Source organism: Colias philodice, chromosome 24 (assembly GCF_061535455.1).
Source record: "Colias philodice isolate Cphi_HAF_F1 chromosome 24, ilColPhil1 Martin Lab GWU primary, whole genome shotgun sequence".
Classification (NCBI taxonomy): Eukaryota; Metazoa; Arthropoda; class Insecta; order Lepidoptera; family Pieridae; genus Colias; species Colias philodice.
In genome coordinates, this window is record NC_143109.1 from 4,131,194 (window position 1) to 4,154,284 (window position 23,091).

The window sequence follows — 23,091 nt, forward strand, 5'->3', positions numbered from 1 at the left end:
CGGACTGAACTGCGCAAGATTATTTGTTTATTGAGGACACGGAAATGTTGCAAAAGATGCAAAGTCATAACTAACTACATACGTACTTATTGAAATATGATTACGGCCTACGGGAGTGTTGGTAGGTACCTACTTCAAACCTTATCCATCATCTTTGCATTTAACTGTTCAGAATAAGATCTACAGGACTACAAATGCAATACTATGATGCAAGTAAAATATGATGATGATATGATTGGTTCAGTTGACGACAACAGAAAAAGGTATTTCTCATTTCGTCTGTTTATTTATTATGCTTAAAAAGTTTAGTATAAATCTAGACATTTTATTTGTTTTGATTGAAGGCAACTGATAAGGTAAGTACATAAACAATATTACTACCACCTAATTATCACGGAAAATTGCGTTCTCATTGCGCTCTATAATAAAATGCAGAAAATTTTAATTTCATTGCGTTTCAGTTAATGGCCATAACGAATAATTAGATTTTATTCCTCTTCACTGAAGGTGAAGGAATAATAAAGATAACATACAATCATTGTTTTAGAACTGGGTCATCATTTGTAATGTTTGTTACATCAATTGACATCAGTCATGCCCCACTAGTGCAGTACAAATCGCGAAGGTCAGAAAATGTGGTTAATATCCAAGTTAAACGACCGGAACGAACACACCTCGGTAATGTTTCATGATTGACCATAAAATCTACATGCAGTTTATGTGAACAGCGACATTTACATGGAGTATTTGTTTTTGCGTTTTTAGTTGGAAAAACAGCGAGTTAATACTTAAATAAACGTTATGTTTGTTGAGATTATAAATTATATAGCTCTTTTTCCTAATCTCCTCCATAATGATATCTAAAGTTAGGAGATTAGGCGCGGCGTTTGTTACAGGTACCAAACGTCAAATGCGGAGAGCCTTCGTGGGTTGCTGAAAATCATAAATCCTATTTATATTTTTTTATATGGAGAACGTGTTTACGCATCGGTCGGTACTCGGGGCATGTTTTCGAGCCTTCAGAGTTCAGTGAAGGGGTCGCAAGCTATGCTAAAATTCACTCGTGATCCCGACACAGCAGTTCTGGTTAGGGAGCCAGGTGCAAATTTGGTTAACTATTTCCTCTCAAGAGATAATTCGTCAGACGCATGAGAGTATAGTATTATAAAGCCTCGTGAACGTCAGCCGGCGCTCGGTTGGGGGGGTGAGTGGTTGTAGCCTCCCACGCACATAGGAAAAAAAATACATTCATTCATTCATTTCCTCTCAGCTAAAAATTTGTCAAATTGTAGCTAACCCAATATCTCAACGAAAAAAAATAGTCAGCTGGTTACAACATGGTGTATTATACGTCAGCTGGTGTCTCGAACATGAAAGTTAAATTTAAAGAAAAATTTATTTTCCGTTATTTCCTCTCAAACAAAAATTTACCTGATGATAGCTTATATGTAACTGTGGATAAATATATATGTCAGCTGGCTGTATCTTGGTGGAAAAACCGTCAGCTGATACGGGAGGCTACAACCGCTCTTCCCCCCAACCGAGCTCCAGCTGACGTTCACGAGGCTTCATAATACTATACTTTGATGCATTTTACTAATTACCGCTTGAGAGGAACTTGGTCATAAAATCTGCTGCTGGCTCCCGGACCATTCAATTTATACTACGAAATTTATCCACACATTTTTAAAAAAATGTAAGTAATTTAGTCATCTTTACACTGACATATGACATAGAATTTGTTGTTGTTATTAGGTAAATTATTATTTATAATAAAATATAGCTATGCAACATATTTTTTGTAAGTAACTACTTACCCATATTTTGAATACTATTTAAATTTCATAATATGTACCTCATTACAAAACAAATTATATTTTCATGGTAACGTTTATGGTGAGTATATCCGGTCACGCAACATGTTTAAAATAATTGTGATGGGTCTCAAATAATTAGGAAAACGATACTTTTATATAGTTATTTTTGAAATATATACCTATGTAATTAATATTAACCCTGTATATAATACATATATGTACCTAAGTAAAACCGAAATGTAGAGACCTTCTGAGGCATAAAACCTAAGTACTTATTCATTATTATGGTTGATAACATAGTCAACATAGCGCTGGTTTTCACTAAAGTTACAAGTGGTTACAAGTTACAGGCAACTATGTCTAATCACAGACTAATAATAATATACTACGTATACAAGTCTAATCCTGAAGTGACTCATGGCATTGTCTATAGTCTATACTCAATATGGAAGTAAATAAAAAAAGAAATGGTTCAGTGTAGTTACTTAGTTATGTTAGAAACAAAAACAAAAATTTAAATTGAACATTTAAATTATTTTATTCAAAATACAATTAATTTAACTTCTTATCAGTGACGATTGTCGGCATTTATATTTTTTATTTGAGACTTCAGCAAGTGACCATTGAAAATCGAAATATGTATCTACAAGGAGCCAGGACTGCAATACATATAAATTTATCATTGTTACTTTCCCGGTAATATTTTTACTTGATATAGGTGACTGATTCATGCCGGTGGGATGTCCCTGACGGTAAAAAGGTAAATCCCTTGGATGAAGATAAAAAAAAAACATTTAACAGAGTAAGTATTAAATAAACGAAACCTTGTAAATATCGCAACAGGTAAATTCTGCAAGGTTTGTCAACGGCTTTGCTTAATGATAAATATTTTACGATGCAATTTTGTGCACAAAAACCTTACAATAATATAGTTTAAAACTCACGTTTTATATTCAAAATATTCATTAAATAAAACCGGCCAAGTGCGAGTCGGGCTCGCGCACAAAGGGTTCCGTAGCAGCAAATATAATAAATTACAGTTAAATCAACCTATCTCAAAAACTATAAGAGATACTTTGATCAAACCAAAAATCGTTGAAAGAGTTAATTAGCATGCATCACCTCTATTTTTTTTAGAATTTTATACCCCGTAGTTATAAAAATAGAGGGGGGGGGACATACTTTTTACGACTTTGAGAGCTGATATCTCAAAAACCGTTCACTTTAAGAAAAATGTTTTTTAGAAAACTTTATATCATTTTAAAAGACCTTTCCATTGATACCCCACACGGGTATGTACATCGAAAAAAAAAATTTCATCCCTCAGTTACATGTATGGGGGGCCCCACCCCCAATTCTTTTTTTTACTATTTAGTGTCATATTTTTGTAGCGGTTCATACAACACATATTCCCATCAAATTTCATCACTGTAGTACTTATAGTTTCCGAGTAAATCGGCTGTGACAGACGGACAGACGGACAGACGGACAGACGGACATGACGAAACTATAAGGGTTCCGTTTTTGCCATTTTGGCTACGGAACCCTAAAAGTAATTAAAAGTCTTAACAATTACTTTAAATTATCACTGTAATATCATGGTGCTATTGCTAGATATATATTATTATTAACACATAAAAATTGGTCAAAAGACACCAGCATTTCCACCAAAATCCAAATATGTACCTTTAAACACATTTTAATTTTTAACATTAAAAAAAAATAACTAACTAAGTACCAATATGAGAAGTAGGTCCTTGTATGAACATTATAATAGAGATGTAAAATGAAATAATTTAACACGATAAGAATTTTACCATAAAATAAAAAAAAATCCACCTCAAATTATGTGCATTCATAACGTAACGGCACCAGTCTTGTACAGATTAAGGAAAAAATTGAAGTTTTTTGCAAATTTCTCGTAGGTTTTTTAACTTTATTGGATATTGTTTAGTTATACCTTTAGTGCAATGTTAGTTTAACGTAACCAATGTTAGAAAACCGATTACAATGCATAAATAATGAAGTTATTTATAAATTAAAAAACCACTTTTTTGCACCAGTGATGGACAGTGAAAAATCTAATGATGGTCACCCAGTTTTGGACAACATCCAGTTATGAACACCCATTTATGGACTGTACCTAATGTTGTTTCTCCAGTTATTTACACTTGGAGAAGACTTATAGTTATCAATAGAATCTTGAAAATGAAGATTGGAATACAATAAATCGGCGATGTATTTATAAAAAATAGTACTTATTAATTATTTTGCATACTTGTAATATTTAAAACAGTCTTAATTTCCATTTTCTAGGCAACTAAAAAAACTTTTTAACTAAAAAAACTACTGCCATTCCTGACTTCTTCTTCTTCGTCATATCACTCTAGTCAGAGCGAACGTGGTCAACATGAGGTTTGGGGGGGGGGGGTAGATGTTACCCGCTTCACGATGTTCCGCCATATCTCTCTGTTTCCTGGCATTCCGCTACACTCGTGAAGTGAATCACCAATCTGAATCCGCCAGCAGCCTTAATCTGATCGGTCCATCAATATGGATTCCAAATTGTAGCACGAGGCAAAAAGCTTTTTTTAAACTGTTGTCAAGATGGTGTGGATGAAATTGTGGTGGAATTTAGCAGCAGACAGCGATCCAAACAGTTCATCAGAGAACTCTCTATGATAGATGCGTTACAATACGCATAAGTATGCGACTTCTCTATGCAGTGATAGAGAATGAAGCCGAGAACGAGTCGCACAGCACATAATCACCCATTGTTCTAAAATATATTCTTCATATTTAGATAGATATTATGTTGTTGGACCCATTAGTGTAATTTTAACAAAAAATATCAATGTCCATTATAGGAACCAAAGCAAATCCAGTCATGGACAATTGTTGTACAATATTGGAACCCTTTGTTTGTAATGGTCGTGATAGGTATATTATTAATCAGAAAGAAGAGACAATACAGAAAAGCGCATGTAATTAAAACCTTTAAAAAAAGTTTATTTTCGACATATGTCCATAAATGGATATATCCATAGAATTAAATCCAGTTATGGACACTGAAGAATTTTATTTAAACAACATAACCTATCATGATACTAAATCGTGTAATATTTCGTACACTTAACTACTATAAATAAAAGTCATATCAAATTCTGCTGGCATTTATACAAAAATTCTTATAACCAAAATTGTGTCCTCACTTCCTTAAGGATTTCCTTAGTAAAAACGGATTTCTTCGAAACGAGTCGCAGCAACTAAAAATAACGTTCTGCCATCTTCAAACATTTTGGCCGATTAAGATGAAGTGTCGTATTTTGATAGCTTATGAACCAAGCTTTTATTTTAAGTATTGCCAAATTATGTAACGTTAATTTTGGTCTTAATATTTAAATTTAATATTTATTTTGTCCATTACTGGATGCTTGTCCACGACTGGTGCCGTTACCTTAATTGTTCCATAAATATGTATGCTTATGTGTGGTAGAGTCGCGTATATACCTACAAGCTGAAAGTCAAAACCAGATCAAAACAGACAGGGATGCGAATGGAAATTAGCGAAGGATTATTACATGTAAATTTAATTTGAATGTTCTTTATTATTCCTACAAATATGTCTACTCGGAAATAACAATTATAGTTGAAAGAACATAAATTAGCGAAAGCTAACTAATTTTCTGTGAAAATTTTTGTGACGGATCCATTTAACATAGACATTTTATAATTATCTACACATTATCAAATCTATTTTAATTTGAATATGGTATCGAATAAATGCGGAAGTAGCTAAGCTAATGTATTAAAAAACTTACAATATTTTTGACACATACCTAACTGAGGTATAATAATATGTAAGAACTAGCTGTTGCCCGCGACTTCGTCCGCGATTACGTCGTTTTTCGTCATTCGTCGTTTAAAAAAAATACGTGACACTTTATTTTTTAATGTTCTTAATTGTATCTTATAAAAATTAACTACATTAAAATTGAATACTCTGATAAGAAAATCTTAAAATCGGAGGACATCGAAAATCTGAGGAAAACATGAGTGAATTTGATTTAAATTCTACATTACTTAGTAATTCAAATAATAATCTAAATTAAATGTAGATTAACAGTTTGAGCGCATCATTATATAATATGTACCTAAGTATTAAATTACGTTATAGTTTACATAGTAATTTTACTAAAAACACGATGACTTTCTTTCGCGCTCGGTACAACAAACTAAGCATGTTTGTGGTACGTGGCCTGCGTCACTCGACCCCCCGTGAGTTCCCCTCCGTTACTATGCGAAAATACATTCGTCGCCCTACTGTAGGAAAAATTGTAATATTTTAAATTCGAGAAATATTGATTTCTTGTATTCGACTATTCGTTGTAGTCGAATACAAAATATGTTTGAAGAAACTTATGTTGGCCTTCAGGCAAAAGGGATCCTATCAAATTATAAACTTGACCTTGTATCTTAAAAGTAAGCATGAAAGGATCCTCTGATAATTGTTGAGCACCAAAGGATCATTTAAAACGCACTACTATAAGAGCGAATATTGTCTAAGAACTGTTTAGATTGCACATGTTCCTCTAAAAGTAGTGATTTCAAAGGTTCTGGTGTATCTTCAAACGAAAGCCGACTCCTTACTCCTCTTTAAAGCATTACAAAAAGAACATACTACGTTAATATCGCCTATACAGAAGATGATCTGTAATCAATTGTGAGGTTATAAGCAAACCCACTTTTATATTTGTCGGACCACACCACCGAACTCGTAGATTGATCTTCTATGTTTACCTCTAAGTCATTAAGACTGTCGAAATCTGTCTACAGTAAGACGGGCCTCTCGCTATTCGTCCGTTTCAAGAGACCAAATAGTTTTAATTCTTGATCTTTCATTAAACAAACTTATTAATCGTACTTGTCTCAAATAATCTTGTCTCAAATAATGGTAATATTCGCGTCCCTACTCTAGTCATTGCTTATGCTCATGTTCATCTTCAAGAGATCGAATAATATTATGGTGCACCCTATCATTTGTCAAACGGTCTTCATATTGAGTAAAAGTTTCAGATTATCGAGATAAAATATGCCATTTGCGATCAGCTGTGAGACGTTATACCCTCTCAGTGAAGGTTTCGGTCTCACAGGATAGTACATGCCGTTCGCGGTCAGCTGTGAGCCGCAATTCTCGTTGTGAAGCGGTTTCAGGTTCTCGGCATAACACATGTTGTTTTCGGTCAATAGTAAGCCTCTTACCTCTAACGATCCTTGAGAGCTCTTATTTCCCATTTTCTTAGCTTTGCTCGAATTTCGATATAAAGATTTTTTAGGTGGCACTGATGCGAGTGAATAAAAATTAAGTTAAAACGGACTGAGAGTGTTATAATCATCAATCATCATCATCATCAATACATATAATAAAATTGTGGAAAAGCGATGTCTGTACAATGAAAATATGTAGAAAAAAATTAGCAGGTGTTATTATTAAATCGATCTTGAACCCAAAACTGTAGTTAAAAAATTTTTTGTCTGTTTCTCTGTATGTTTGTGCACGCTAATCTCAGAAACGGCTTATCCGATTTAGATGCGATTTTCACTAATGTATTGTGGTAATCTTCATTTAACATTTAGTGTTTAATTCATGTCAATCGGTTCATAAATAAAAAAGTTATGACAATTTATAAGTAATCACGGCGAACATTTGCTAAGGCATTCTATTGTACACTGTACAGTGTACGATAAAACGCAATTTATCTGTTATACGCTACAGTTATTCCTTTACATGTCCAGATGATCATATCAAAATTCCCCAAGGGTTTGGGGGTAAGCTGAGGTAGGAGGGGGGGGTCAAATTAACATTATGGTTACTTCTAATAGGTAAATTTTCCACATAAAATGTCCTTTAAATTATGTCGTATTATATTTTTAACCCCCGGCGCAAAAAGACGGGTGTTATGTGTTTGACTGCTATGTATTTATGTGTGTGTGTGTGTGTCTGTCTATGGCACCGTAGCTGGCTAACAGGTAAACCGAATTAGATGCGGCTTTTTTTTTTGTTAGGCAGCATATTTTCCGACGCTGGTTCTTAGATAAATTGTACCAAAATCGGTTCATCCACTTATTATACCTACATAGGGGTAAAAGTGGGAATGAAAAAAATGATATAATAATTTATTTTTAAAGATCGTCGGGAAGTTTATGAAATTATTTATTCCTTTTTCTATACACTTTTCTTGGTCTAGACGGTTTAGTTACGTGCTCCCTCTCTCTCTCTTCAGCCTTTAGTTACGTGCGTGAGACAGGAAACATCTAATTTGGATTTGTTCCTGGATTTGATAAAAATTGAGTATCGATTAAGCTGATCAGTGGCTACACCATACATTATTAAAAACATCCATTTAAGAAAGGAAGGAAATAGAATTTGCTCCTCTCCCCCCCTGGTTCCTAAAAAATAATATGACATAATTTAAAAGAAATTTTACGTAGAATTAGTTAGGCATTTCTTTTTTGATTTTCGATATTATATACTAATCATAATTTTTAATTACAATATTATGTAGTAACTATTTGGTATAGGTTAGGCATTTCATTTCTTGATTTTCTTTAATAAGTTGGTTGGTACGTAAGTTTTTTTAGCTCAGTTTAGTAAGAAATTTTAATAACAATTCTTTTAATTATTTATGGTAGTACGTATTTACTCAATAATTGTATGTTAAGTACCTAGTAATTCAGCATGGGCGTAGCCACGGTGGGGCTGGGTGGGGCGCTTACCCTGGCTTTGATCTGGTAGGTACCAATTGTGAAGGGGAGTGGGCGTGGGAGTGGAAGCATGAAAATAAAAACAATTATTGTTGCCCCACCCTGAGCCCATGGTCATAGGTCCCATAGTCACTATTCCACGCGGACGAAGTCGCGGGCACAGCTAGTAGACAAATATAATCAGAAAGCTTTGAACTCCTAAGCTCAACCATAAAAGATAGACATTTATGATGTCGGGAGATATTTTTTATATAATATGGAGAACATTTCTTTCATACTTGATTTCTGTGTAGCTTTAACCCTTAAGGTTGCACACGCGACTAAAGCTTAAAAATGGAGTTACTGCTCTGCTGACGAATATGAAAAATAATTGTACCAAGTTTCGTTTAAATCCGTCGAGTAGTTTTTGTTTCTATAACGGTTATACAGACAGACAGACGGACAAAAATTTTTGGCGTCAGTGTCGATCCCTAATCACCTCGTGATAGTTATTTAGGAAATATATTTCATGTACAGAATTGACCTCTACAGATTTAATATAAGTATATAAGTATACATATAATTAGATTCCAATTTCCATGTAACGTTAAATTCGACTATACAATAACTAACAGACAACGCAGGTTACTCTCGTTTCTAGTGTTGCCGAACTATCGATAGTTTGACTATCGATAGTTGACCTTGAAAATAAGTCAGAATATCGATAGCACTATCGATATGTAGCCACCTCAACTTACGGAAACGAGTAGTGTTGCCGCTCGATAGTCCACTATCGATAGTCTATCGATTAACTATCGATAGTTGGGGAAAAGCAATAGTATCGATAGCACTATCGATACTATCGATAGTGTCGATACTATCGATAGTATCGATAGTCCTATAAGCGTAAATACTATCGACACATAGCAATACCATCGATAGTATCGATACTATCGAAGCGCAATATCGAACGAACTATCGATACTATCGATAGTGTCGATACTATCGAAGCTCAATATCGAACGAACTATCGATACTATCGATATTATCGATACTATCGATACTATCGATAGCGTTAATCATGGAATACTATTGATGAACTGCAATAGTATGGATAAAATCGATAGTATTGATTGCCAATAGTTGCTATACTATCGATACTGTCGATAGTATCGATACTATTGCTACTGAATATTGCAACTACAATCGATACTATCGATAGTACTGATACTATCGATAGTTTTGAGCTATCGATAGTAGTAAATTGTGCAATAGTATTGTTCACGATTTCTTGGTATAATGGGTCAGTCAATGGGCTTATTGGATTACGAATTAACGAACTAAAAAAAATGGATTGTACAAAGCGCCAATAGATAACTTGAAAAGTATTATAACCAAACATCTAGTTCTCTGTCATCCACTATAATATTATTGATAAAGCAATACTATCGAGAAAAAGGTCACTATCGATGGGACGATATTATCGATAGTATCGACACTATCGATAGTATCGATAGTTCGTTCGATATTGAGCTTCGATAGTATCGACACTATCGATAGTATCGATAGTTCGTTCGATATTGCGCTTCGATAGTATCGATACTATCGATGGTATTGCTATGTGTCGATAGTATTTACGCTTATAGGACTATCGATACTATCGATAGTATCGACACTATCGATAGTATCGATAGTGCTATCGATACTATTGCTTTTCCCCAACTATCGATAGTTAATCGATAGACTATCGATAGTGGACTATCGAGCGGCAACACTACTCGTTTCCGTAAGTTGAGGTGGCTACATATTCGGTCCTCATAACTTCACTTTTTGTGAACGAAACGACAGCGCGGTTTAATTCGATGCCAACACCATCAAAAAAAAGGAAATATTTTTAATTGTGAAAAAATATTATGATTTACACTATTAATACTATTTTAACATTAACACAAAATATAAGACTGTGAGTGTGTAAAAATAAATCCAGCTAGTTTCACATCAAACTTATGTTTTTAATTAGGTATACGACATGAAAATATTATATTAATTACCAAGCAATAATCATACAGGTAAATACTGAACAAAAGTATTAACAGTCAAAGTATATTTTTACTTACAACATGTAAATGATGAAGGAATAATAATTATCAACGAACTAACCTTTTTGTATTATAAAGAATAGATAAAATTCGACCACTAAAGAATGCTGGTTCGAGTCCCGCCTCGTTATCGAATTTTTAAAACACGAAGATTTTTAAAAATGTAACCAATGAACACAATCAATATTAGATTAACTGAAATGGTGTCTAGTTTGACTTAAAATAATAAACATCTACCCTCACTTTTAAAAATGTAGTATATTCACACGAATTATAAGCGCACCTTATAGGGAAGGGAAGATATGGGTTAAAGAGTTAAATAAATAAATAACATAATTATATTTAAATTATTAATTTTTAACATTGTGTTCAGTAGTGTTAACATGTAAATTGATTTGATTTTTACGAAATCTCATAGATGGCGCTGTTTCAAATTTGTATACTAATAAATTCATTAAACTGATTCTCTGCCCAAATTACGTAAATGACATAGTTTTTATTGTGTAAAGCTAGATAATAGCATGGCTTACCCGAAACCAACATTTAAACATGAGTCTTTAGATTGTACGCTGTCGTAATACATGGAATACGTAAGAAAAAAAAAAGGTTCACAGCTCCTCCCCCGGAGGTGATAGCATGATAATATGTTTAAAAAAGCCTCACCCGACCTGTTAGTAATATTCATGCAAAATTTGAAGTCAATCTATGCAGTACTTTTCGAGATTAGCCTGGACAAACATACAGACAAACAGACAAACAGACAAACAGACAAAAATTCTAAAAACTATGTTTTTGGCTTCTATATCGATTATAGATCATGGATTATGTATTCTTTTAAAAGAATATTCAATGTACAGTTTTGACTTTCCTACGATTTTATTATATGTATAGATATGACCTTGCAATTTTTTATTGAATTGGCCCAAACAGTGAGTTCTTATACATTCTACGGTTATGATTATTATTAACTATTTAAGCTAATTAATATAAAAATAAAAAGCAAATTATCCAAAAAAGTAAAAATTTAATGACCAAGCCAACCAGTTTTGATGGGTTTCAAACAAGTTTTATACAATGACTTGAGCATTGGAAAGTGACCCAATATTTACAAATGGTATAGATAATAAAAGAAGTCGGTTAATAAGTGACAAGATATACTTAGTTATAATATAATTTTTAAACTTGTAACGGTATAATTATCAGTACATTGTTAGGTTTATTATATTTAAACATGTAATAGCACAGACTAATAATAATATACCTACTACGTGTAATAGGAATTAAGGGCACTATTGTAATACTGTGTTAAGGGTAATACGAAATTATGAGAATATAAGTTCCTACATACCTATACCTACCTACTATAGGTGAAAAGCACTCAAGGATGAATGAATGCGTGATAGCAGTATATTATTATTAGTCTGTGGTGATAGGTTTTTAATTAGTACTTGATAGATAACAACATTCATTGATATTAAGTATGTGTAAATACGACATAATTTCTTCATCATAACCACTTAAAATTATACTTCTAAGTACAATGTAAGTACATAACTCTTAAATGATTAATCATCTAACTGAGCGAAGAAACTATATAGTGGCTCTTACTATAAGATTAAACACCTCTACCGGTCACAGATTCTTTTGATTTCCCTTTACATAATATAATGATAAACATCAATACATTTTATTTGTTCATTCATTATATTATCATCTACTGAAAACGGTAGTTAATAACTGACATATGGGACTTTTAATTGGACGTGACCTTACTTGATTCATTTACCTGAATCAATCATAATATAAACCGAACACACTCAAAAACATTCACACCATACATTCACACTCTCTCCAACTGGGTAAGTTCACTTCTGCTTATTTTTTATTTTTTTATTTATTTTCAAATTGTACCTAAGTAACTAATTAATATAGTTATGCACTTTGTTTTGTAAGTTACGAAGGCATGTTGGTTTGTTGATTGTTCATAGTCAATGATAATAGTATTAGGTACCTACTATGTATTAGGTAAGTAGGTACCTACTATTTTCTTTTAAATCCTGCTTTTGTAATATTGCAAATAATCGGGTCAGCGATAGTACCATACCAACGAGAATGTTGGTCACACGATGGCAACAGTTTGCTATTTAAATGTTACAGGCAAACTGATAATTTCGCTGATTACAAACGAACCGAGGATTTACTTTTTCAGAACGTCTATAAGGAGCCTGTTGCGAGCTGTCGGAGCACCGTTTCGCGTGCTGTTCATATAATGAACCTAAACAAAATGTATGATCCCAAACTTATAAAATGCCTAGCGTTTGTAAACTATGATACCGTTTGTAAATGGCGAAATTATACAATTTGCCTCCGACATATACACGACATAATATCATATCGAGGGGGGCACAAGGTCCCCTTCCAATTAAATGTTGACGTGAAATGTCTGTCTAATACATATAAACGATGATCAGAAATAGCTGAAACTAATATGACTGAGATGACCCTTATGTCTAGATTTCCCGTGATTTATATGTTGTGCGAAAGGAATTGTATTGTCTGAGAAGTATTATGGAGAAACTAGTTCATTTTTTTTAATCATAGCACTGAACGAGTGCCGTTGGTAAATAAGATAATCAAGAATTTTTACGGGGTTACAATAAATGGTACATGAGTATGGGTGCTACAATAAATTGGGTGGTTTATGGTGACAATAAATGGTACATGTGTATGGGTGCTACTTGTGATGTTGGGTACAAACAGTAAGCGGCCGTATACGGGCGGCTCGAGCAGTTAACGGCTGAGCGACGTACACGGACTGCTCGAGTTGTCGGTCATTGACTGCTCGAGCTGTCGCTACAAGCCAAGCAGTTGACGGCTTGAAGTGGTCGCGACGGCTCGAGAAGTCCGCGTACGGCAGTGAATGAATGACCATAGTTCACCGTGCGGTCGCAGCTTCAAGCCTTCGGTCTCAACTGCTTGAAGCGGTCCGTGTACGGCCGCCCTAAATGGTACCTACCCAGGTAAGTATATGAGTGGTTACAATAAATGGTACACGATTATGGGTACTTGTCTGTCATGTGATATAATTGGCAGGCAGGGGCTGCTCTAACTGTGTCAAGTTCAATACTGAGATGGGTCGAAGACCTTCATACAAGGTGAATATGTGTGAATTCGTTATACACACTTCTACGGTGATAATTTAATCGAATTGGTAACGGAAATGGTCTTTTTTCTTTTTTTCTTTCTGTATATTGATATAACTAAGTAAAATAATTTTGTAAATAAGTACTTATGAAAAATATATTACAATGTGCCATGCTGATAAGTAGCGTATTACAGAATATGTTTATGAGTAAGAAACCGGAAGTTGCAAAATATTATGTTTACTGACTGTATTGTTATATATGTATAATAAAGCCTTTAGCTTTATTATACATATATAACAATACAGTCAGAACTCAGATCTATTACATATTATCAAAGTACCTAATCATCTCAAAAAATAAATACCCAGGCTGCTATAAACTGGCCGGTTAGTCTTCACAGTAAATATTGATAGAGTTTTAAATTAAACATCACGTTTAGAATATCGAGTATCCGTGTTTGTTTACTTGTTTCAAGTCAACGAAGTAAATACATTTTTCTTATTATGTTCAGTCGCATAATAAAAGTGTTTTTCTTTTAAAATGTATTAGGATTTAAGTACCTCTAGAATAAAAAATGCAATTTACATGGTACTGGAGTTTCTTTTTTGTTTCTTTCTTACAACTTTCGCAAGTAATATGTATAAGTTTACAAGTTTTGTATGTGTTTTAATTTAAAAAAGCTTCACGTGACACGTTTCCAGGAGGAAATTTTCACTGATGTCGTCCAAGTAGAAACTTGGTTAATAATTGAAATTAAGAATTATATGGAGAAGCTGGCCAATTATTGCATATGGAAACAACAGCTGTTCATTATTATTTCATACCCACGTATGATTTTCTTGCATAAACGAGTTGTTACTAAAGACAGGTCATTTACCTCTTGCGAGTTGCAGCACAACAGTGCATACAAATAATAAATATTATTATATGTACGTCATTTATCTTTGAAAGTCTTCGCTTTCGAAACTTGGTTACGTATTTTATTTTTCACATTTAAGGACTCCACCCACTCGGTAGACAGGTAAGATTTACAAGCTTATTAAAAATTCAACCTCGTATCGTCAGTTTGACCTCAACACCATTCGTTTTGGTAATGATAATCGGAAACCGAAAAATAGGTGTTTGTAAATAAAAACAAAATACTTCTAATTTTGAATTCCCATTTATTTTACTGCCTATATCTCTTTGAAAGCATTAGATTGTATGCAATTTACTTACAATGTAATGAAGTAGAAAGAAAAACAGAAATATTTCAAACTAGATTTCCGCCCACGGTTTCATTATAAAAACTTGCCTATGTCATATTCTGGGTCTTCAGCTACCTACCTACAGACCAAATTTAATTGTAGGTAGGTAAGTAATCGGTTCAGTAGTATTTGCATGAAAGAGTGACAAACATCCATACATCCATCCTCACAAACTTTCGCATTTATAATATTAGTAGGATATACGAGCCAATTTAATCGTTCAGTTGTGTTAAATGAAGAGTAAATTGGTGCAGTAGGTGTACCTAACGACTCGGGATGAAGCTAGTTTCTTCATAAAATTATGCAATATTATATAGAACTAGCTTTCCACCCGCAGCATCGCCCGCGCAGTCAAAGAAAAACCCGCATAATTCCCGTTCCCGTGGGATTTCCGGGATAAAACCTATCCCGGAAATCCCACGTATCAAAATACCTCTATACCAAATTTCATGCAAATTGGTTCAGTAGTTAAGGCGTGATTGAGTAACAGACAGACAGACAGAGTTACTTTCGCATTTATAATATGAGTATGGATTATATTTGTGACAGAACAAGTGAAAGTTTAAAGTGCGGCTTATCGAAGGCCTATTCATATGAACAGGTTTTATCATATTGTTCATAGCAAAAACATCTGTACTAACATAATATTACCAGTTGAAATCTAAAGAGTTTGTTAAAAACGAGCTAATCTCTGGAATTTCTGATTCTCATAGAAAATTATTTTTGTATCGGATAGTGTAATGATCAAGGAAGGCTGTATATCGCCACACTACCTATGGTGGCACTGACCTATAGATGTCGTAGATGGATGAAAAAATGCAAAAATTTAAAAAAAAATACCTTCTGGGAGCATAACGGTCAGCTAGTAATAGGCAGGGTACAGACTATCGTCAATGGCTACTTAACTTACTATTTAAGAAATTAAAATATATATAAATATTTATATTTTATGTAGGTATTCTCCATATGTATGCAAAAATAACTGCTACAGATATTACAAAACATCAAACAAGATACAATCTTTATTGTACATGTATTCATCGCGATGAGCACATATTGTGTATTTAACATCATAATTACTGTAGGGGAAAGGGGCCTAAAGTGGGCACAGAGCCTAAAGAGGGCACTCAGTATAGTCAGGCCTCCGTCACTCGCTCAAGGTCGCGCTATAAGCGCCTACCGCACAGTAGGTCGGTACCGACCCAAGCGGCAGTTGGTTGGCACACGCGAGACTGCGCACCCGCGTCACGTTTCCCGCTCTCGCTACCAAGATGCCCGGTTATTGCGATGTGGACGGGTGTCGGGAGTTCGGAGTACGGAGTCGGAGCCACGCAGTAACAAAGAAACTCACAAACCTACCAGTAACCAGGCTACTTTTTATCCACGAGACACATATAGCGAGTCCACGCGGGTGAAACCGAAGGAAACAACTACTATCAATAAGATTTCATTTTTTTTATTGTATAATGTAAACAATAAAAAATTCAGTGTTTCAGCAACTCTGTGTTTAATTTACGCGCTCGGTACAACCTGTGGTACAACCCTAAAGTTTTCGTTTGATGACGCAATCACGCGGCGTGCGCGGGAAACTCACTTCTCGGTGCGTGTTCGTAGAGTACATTTCTTACTGCAGCCGAGTTGCGGCGCATTTTGTAGGTAAATATAGCGTAGGTATTTTAGCTTTTGTATGGGAGTGATGTATCTGTTACGAAGTAACTATTCTCTAATCTGTGGTATAGTATCGGAATTTTAAATAATGGCGCGCGCGCGACTCGTGAGCACGATCCCCACACCCCTCCCACCTCGCGGCAGTCGTTGGATTCGCTTGCGAGCACGCATTTACAAGCTGCAACAAATAAATGTTTTTCGACGATTTTTGAAAAATATTGCAAGGTATGTAATATGTGTTCTTTTTATTTTGGTGTTTACAATCCTTTAACCAAAACTTGTTAGTTATTAAGTGGCTATGGCCATATTTTGGTTCCATAAAAATCCACGTGTCTAAAAATTTTGAGGTAGAATTTCATCTGAACCTTTCAAATGTCGAAAAAGGCAAAGCGGGCAGGGTAAAGCGGGCACGCGCCCGTTTTGCCCCGTCCGCTAAAATGTTACATTATTTTGTTAATTTGCTTTTTCCTTTCAGATGACCGCTTATAACCGGCGTAAATATAAGCGTAAAACTTCACAAGCCTCATGGCAACGCTCAACTATGCAGCAAGCAAAACGAGAAGTGCAAGAGTTAGGAAAACCTGTCAAAAAAGTAACAACTAAATATGGGATTCCAAGAACGACATTGCAGACATCTTAAATTGGGTTCGTGTAATGTAAAGCTTGGTAGGTTTACTATTTACTGTCTTTTCTACGGAACAAGAAATGGAGCTTTTGGAATACGTATTCCACATGGACTCTCTATTTTACGGGCTGTCTAAACAAGAATTTTTGGAAATTGTATACCTACCTATTACATTATTTTAGGATTTATAAAAAAAATATATATGAAATAATTGTATCGCTTATTAGAGACTAAATAATGATAGACTGTAAATAGGGCGTTATTTTTTTTAAATATTATTTCAGATATATCTGGAAATATTGTACCTAAAAGTTTAAAGCTCCTAAGAAGTTCCTTTGTTTCATATATTCATTTAAAAATAATTGCATGACTGTTTGAAATACATAACTTATAAAATATTTTTGTGTCTTTTACTGTATTTATTATTGTATATATTATTTGTGGCTGTATATTTTGAAATCTACTGTTTAAATCCAGGCCTGCCCGCTTTACCCAACTACTGCCCGTTTTGCCCTAAACGAAAGCCCGCTTTAGGCCTCCCCTTCGGGCAAAGCGGGCAATCGTAGGCTTTTAGTAATCTGTTAATAATTATTATATACTTTAACGTTTGACAAATTTAACCACTTAGCATTCAAAAGTATTAATTAATGGAACTTTTGACAAAAAAATAAATGGATTAACTTCTTTTCAAACTTCATTTTTTTTAATTTTCCCGTAAGGTGCCCCCTTTGGGCCCATCTCCCCTAATCCTACCAATTTCTTTATTCACAGCATTGAAGTTGTACTTTATGCCATTTTTGGGATCAATTATGATGGGAGTTTATTAAAACTCGAGTTAAACATGATATTGCAGCGTGCTTGTAGCATTCTTCATTATAGCATAGATAATAAAATAATAATGTTTTAAAAACTATTAAAAAAACTGTCTATTAAATTATTTTACACCATTTTTTTCGACCAATTTATCACCAATTGATCACTCTAGGATGTTAATTTTTTCTTTAAAAAATATTTATTTACACTCATACTCACAGACATGCAAAGACTGAAAATAAATTTTTTCTACATCTTACTAATCTAAAGACTAAAAGTATAAATTTTGAATATTAAGTTTTTGTTGCATTCGCTAGTTATAAACGAGGTATTGAGAGGTTAGGTATGCTATAGAATACCAGATTTTGGTGTCACATAATTGGATAATTGGGTGAAGTGCAAATATCACGTGTAGGTATTTCTAAACAAACAATCTATGAAACAATCAATTATTTTCTAAATAAATAACCTCGTTTTAAGTAAAAAATTAAAATACTTTTTAGAATCTTAATTAATTAACATTATTTCCTAGTACATATTTACTACAGAAAAATGAAAATGTGTATTCTCGATTGTCGCAATCAAAATGTCTGCTATCGAAATTGGAATTAAAAAAATCAACAACAAAGCTGACGAATTATTTATCACTGCACTGTTTACACAACAATGGATTGTGTTGATATTGGACGAAATTCTCGTTTATTTCAGGCATGAAATAAATTTAATATATATACAGTATGGTATTCTAAAAATAAACCAAATAAACCATAATTATTTTAACCGACAATTATACGTTTTTTTAAGATAAGTAATTTAACAATTAAGCTTCTTATCCTATGCTTCTATAAAAAATGGACTTTTGTAAATGTTGCAAAAGGAATATAAAAATCTAAAAGGGAGAATATGTAAGCATTAGAATATAAAATAATATCCTCCAAGTTTTAAATAACAAATCTTATAACAATATTCATTAGTAAAACCTATGTAGGTTCGTTAGTCCGATGACCTCAATATATTTAATCGTAACCACAAGATATGTTTGACCCAGGTAACTTAATGACTTTAGACTGTGCGTCAACGAAACCAAAAATGAATCTTATTTCGTGAGTATGCTTGTCTGCGCTGCTCTATGAGTAGAGAATTAATAATTAATTAATGATTTAATAATCGATGAGTGGGAACCTAAATAGTTACTAATGGAAATTCTCATTATATTGGTGTCATCAATTACCTACATATAAATGATAGACATTAGAAAATAGGATGTTTTTCTAGCTAGCTTTTCCGGTATTTGGGCAGCGTCTGCGCAGAAACCGGTAGGTAATTATTCTATGTTTTGACTTTTGATCTAAGTCACGATCTTTTGTATGCAAATTAATCCTAATCGGTTATACACTCGACACATATAATAATGTGTATCCCAATGCACGCAAACCAGAAATTTCCCAAATGTAGAGGATACCTATTAATGACAAATGAATCTCTTGTATGTTTACGTTTTGGAAATTTTTAGAACAATCTTTCAAGATATCTTTTTTTTATACATTAAATAGAAATTATCAAGAGTTAATAGTCAACATTATATGTACATATAAAAATAAATCGCACAATGTGTTGGTAAGCGCATAACTCGAGAACGGCTGAACCGATTTCGTTTCGTTTCATTTTTTGTAATATTCCCTGAAGTACGAGGATGGTTCTTATCGAGAGAAAACGTAAATATGTACCACGGGCGAAGCCGGGCAGCTAGTAGTCAACATATAGAAAAGTATGGGAGAGATCAACTCGACTGATTATCAAACCTAGATACAGCGTGCGAACTGGGATGTACCGATTTATTTGACCTAATCTGTAGTGTCTGTTATTTATTTAACTATGTAATAAGTAAATGTAAAGTACCTTTTGTAAAATATAAGTGATAATTATAAGAGTCGTTAAATGAGCATTGAGCTCTACTTTCTCAGTATTAAAATATCGGCTAATTATAACTGTAATTAAACTAAATTAGTACCTTTGGTTCACTTGTGAATGTGTTATCGTAAAATAGTGTTATCGTAAAATTTAACAGCTTTAGTTATTTTCTGTCTTGTTTGAAAATATATTATTTTCAAAACACTGTCTCCGTCTATTGCAGTAGCCTAAGTGCAAAACGGTACTTATAGATAGAGGTATAACAGTAAAATTTCTCGGCAAGTAACTTTTGTATTTACAGAATAAAACTTCGATAAGGTGTATTTTCCGTCCGCCCAATAACTTCAATAAACAAAAATGCAATCAAATTTTGGAAAATATTTCTGTACTATCGTTTAACCTTCGTTAGTTACACTTAATTTAGATTACTGATTACAACATAATAAACAAACAAGATTACCTGTATGTTTGTCTATACCGTCACAATACAATCACAATCACAGAACCATTGTCACGTCGCGAACGATTCGCGTAACATTCACAAGCGTCAATGATAGCGTACAGCTTGCAACTGAATTGTGTTACCTTTTGAGCTGAGCCATTCAGGTGATAAAGCATTTTAATTAAAGCAGCGGACCTTTTGCCTGCTTACGATTCCAACAGAGGTTTAGTAATTGTCTCCTTTTTTGTCTGCTTTTATGTTCCTCTTCCTACACTGGATTCAGATTTTGCAATGCACAGATTTTACCTCAAATTCTTTACTATGGAATAGGAAATTTGCATATTAATAGAAAAAAACTATATATAACTAAATTAGATATAACTACATAGTACTATTATTATTCTGTGATATAACATCTACAAAACATTTATAATCTCTTATTGTAAATTATGTAAACAAAGAAGATACAAACTTGTATTACACCCATATTTGGTGATTGTTGTTTTTTAAGGTTGACCTACATGATTTTCATTTTAATTTTTAATTTAAAAGACCGGTTTTTTGCATCCTAAATGATGTTTTTTAAGCTTGATTAACTCTACTAAACTCTACAAATTTGTAGCACTGAATCTCAAGATTTAACGCAGTGAAAGCATAGGGTATTTATTAATTTACTGTATAATTTTTCACTGTTAATAAGTGACTCTACAATTCGTGAACACTAAGAGTAATCTATTTAATCCTTCAGGTTAAGTATATGTATGATATATAGGTATAAGGAGCATTCTAAACCTACTTGACGTTGCCTACATTTACTCGTATCTCAGATACTACGAAGATAGAGAGCAAATAGAAATAAAGAAGCACTCTTTAGTTATTTATTAAAGCAGATATACCTACATCAGACGAGTTTTCTATCTCCACTATCACCCTGCACCCACTATGATTAATGATTTTAGTGTAAAAACCCAAAGAGTTATTTCGTTCTATCCACAAAAGTTCGCAAAACTTTTATAGAATTAGATTGTTTGTTCATCTGAAGAACGGAACTAGAGCGTACGAAGTTACATAAGAGCGTTCTTGCATGTTCGAACTTCAAAAGGCTCTTTTGTTCTAGCGGTTTGTATAAGAACATAATATAATAGGTACTAGCTTTCGGCCCGCGGTTACATCTCAAACTATCTTTTTACCAAAATTCATGGAAATCGATTCAATAGTTTAGGCGTGAAGAAGTGAAATACACAGAGACAAACCGACAGACTTATAGAGCATTTTCGCATTTATAAAATTACAGGGGTTAGACATTACTTATTTATTACTTACCTACATAAATATTAGTTCTGTGTTATTGCTCGTTCATATTTTGGAGTAAAATAAAACACAATTTAATTATTAATTATTTATTTGCGTGGTTTACACCTTCCATCAACAGTTGGTAGTAAAAATGGCTTAATTTTATTGTTGTAAATTCCGTTCAAATTCAAAATTCAAAATAGGTAAGGAAAATAAGCGTTTTACAATGTTTGTAACTTATCACTAAATAAAGGACACAAGAGGACCTGCAAAAAATTTTTACGAGTCCGTTACAAATTTAACCAGTTTGTGCATATAAATAATTTGTATGCATAATGTTTCGTCTGAAACAAAATCAGTCACCTCCTCCACGAGTGTGGCTAATAATAATTAAAAGATAATACATTTTTACTTAATGATCTAAGCATGTTAGCTACGGTTATTTCAAAAATGTATCTAAGTAACCAAATTCCCTGAAAACAATAACATTGTTAATATATATTATGTTGACTAAGGACTAGCTATAAAAATATGTAAATACATATAGCTGGTACAAGATGGTATGTTTATAATATCTTAATTAAAAAATAATAAATCTTAAAATAGTGCAGCGCGGTTTCTCTCGAAGACGAAAACACGAGCTTATGGCTTAGACATTTTTTTTCTACAGCCTATTCTGCATTTCGAACCGGTGGTAAATCTACTCTACCTACTATGTTATGACTGTTCAAAGAAGTCTTTGAATTAATAAATGTTTGAGTTTGATTCAAAATGTTTTACCAAGTGTCATCAAAATCTGTTCAGTAATTTTTGCTTGAAAGAGTAACACACATTTTTCAACCCATTATTCCATCCATAATGACAAACTTTCATGGTAGGCTTTCATGGGTTTATTTTTAATAATAAGCAGGATGATAGTTTTAGTTCACAAGCACGGTAGCTTAATTTATTAAAATAACTAGTTTTCAACATGCATAAAACTAGAAATAAAAGGAATCGTGACTAACGCTTTAGCATACCTTTTATTGAACACAATATCATATTATTATTGTTAGATAGATGTTCATGTATTGATGTCAGTGTACATTGCGAAACTATTTTATTGCTCACGAAAGTAATCAATGTACAAGTTACAACACTTTGATTAACTGATAACATGAAGTAGTCTTTGCATATTAAAAATTATTGTAATTATTTGCTTACGTAATGCGATTTCGAGATGAACCAAACACCAACGTTTTGGTGGAAATCGTGCGTATTAGTTATGATGAGTTAAACGAAATTGT

General features: G+C 33.3%; 1 protein-coding gene across 1 annotated transcript in view; it reads right to left on the reverse strand.

The window, feature by feature from the left end:
- The window catches only part of anne (polyamine-transporting ATPase anne boleyn), a 54,779-nt gene extending 34,136 nt beyond the window's left edge, over positions 1-20,643 (reverse strand). The window contains exon 1 of the mRNA XM_089710198.1: positions 20,531-20,643. The gene's annotated coding sequence lies outside the window, so the exon portion shown is untranslated. The remainder of the gene's footprint in view (positions 1-20,530) is intronic.
- Positions 20,644-23,091: the final 2,448 nt, after the last annotated feature.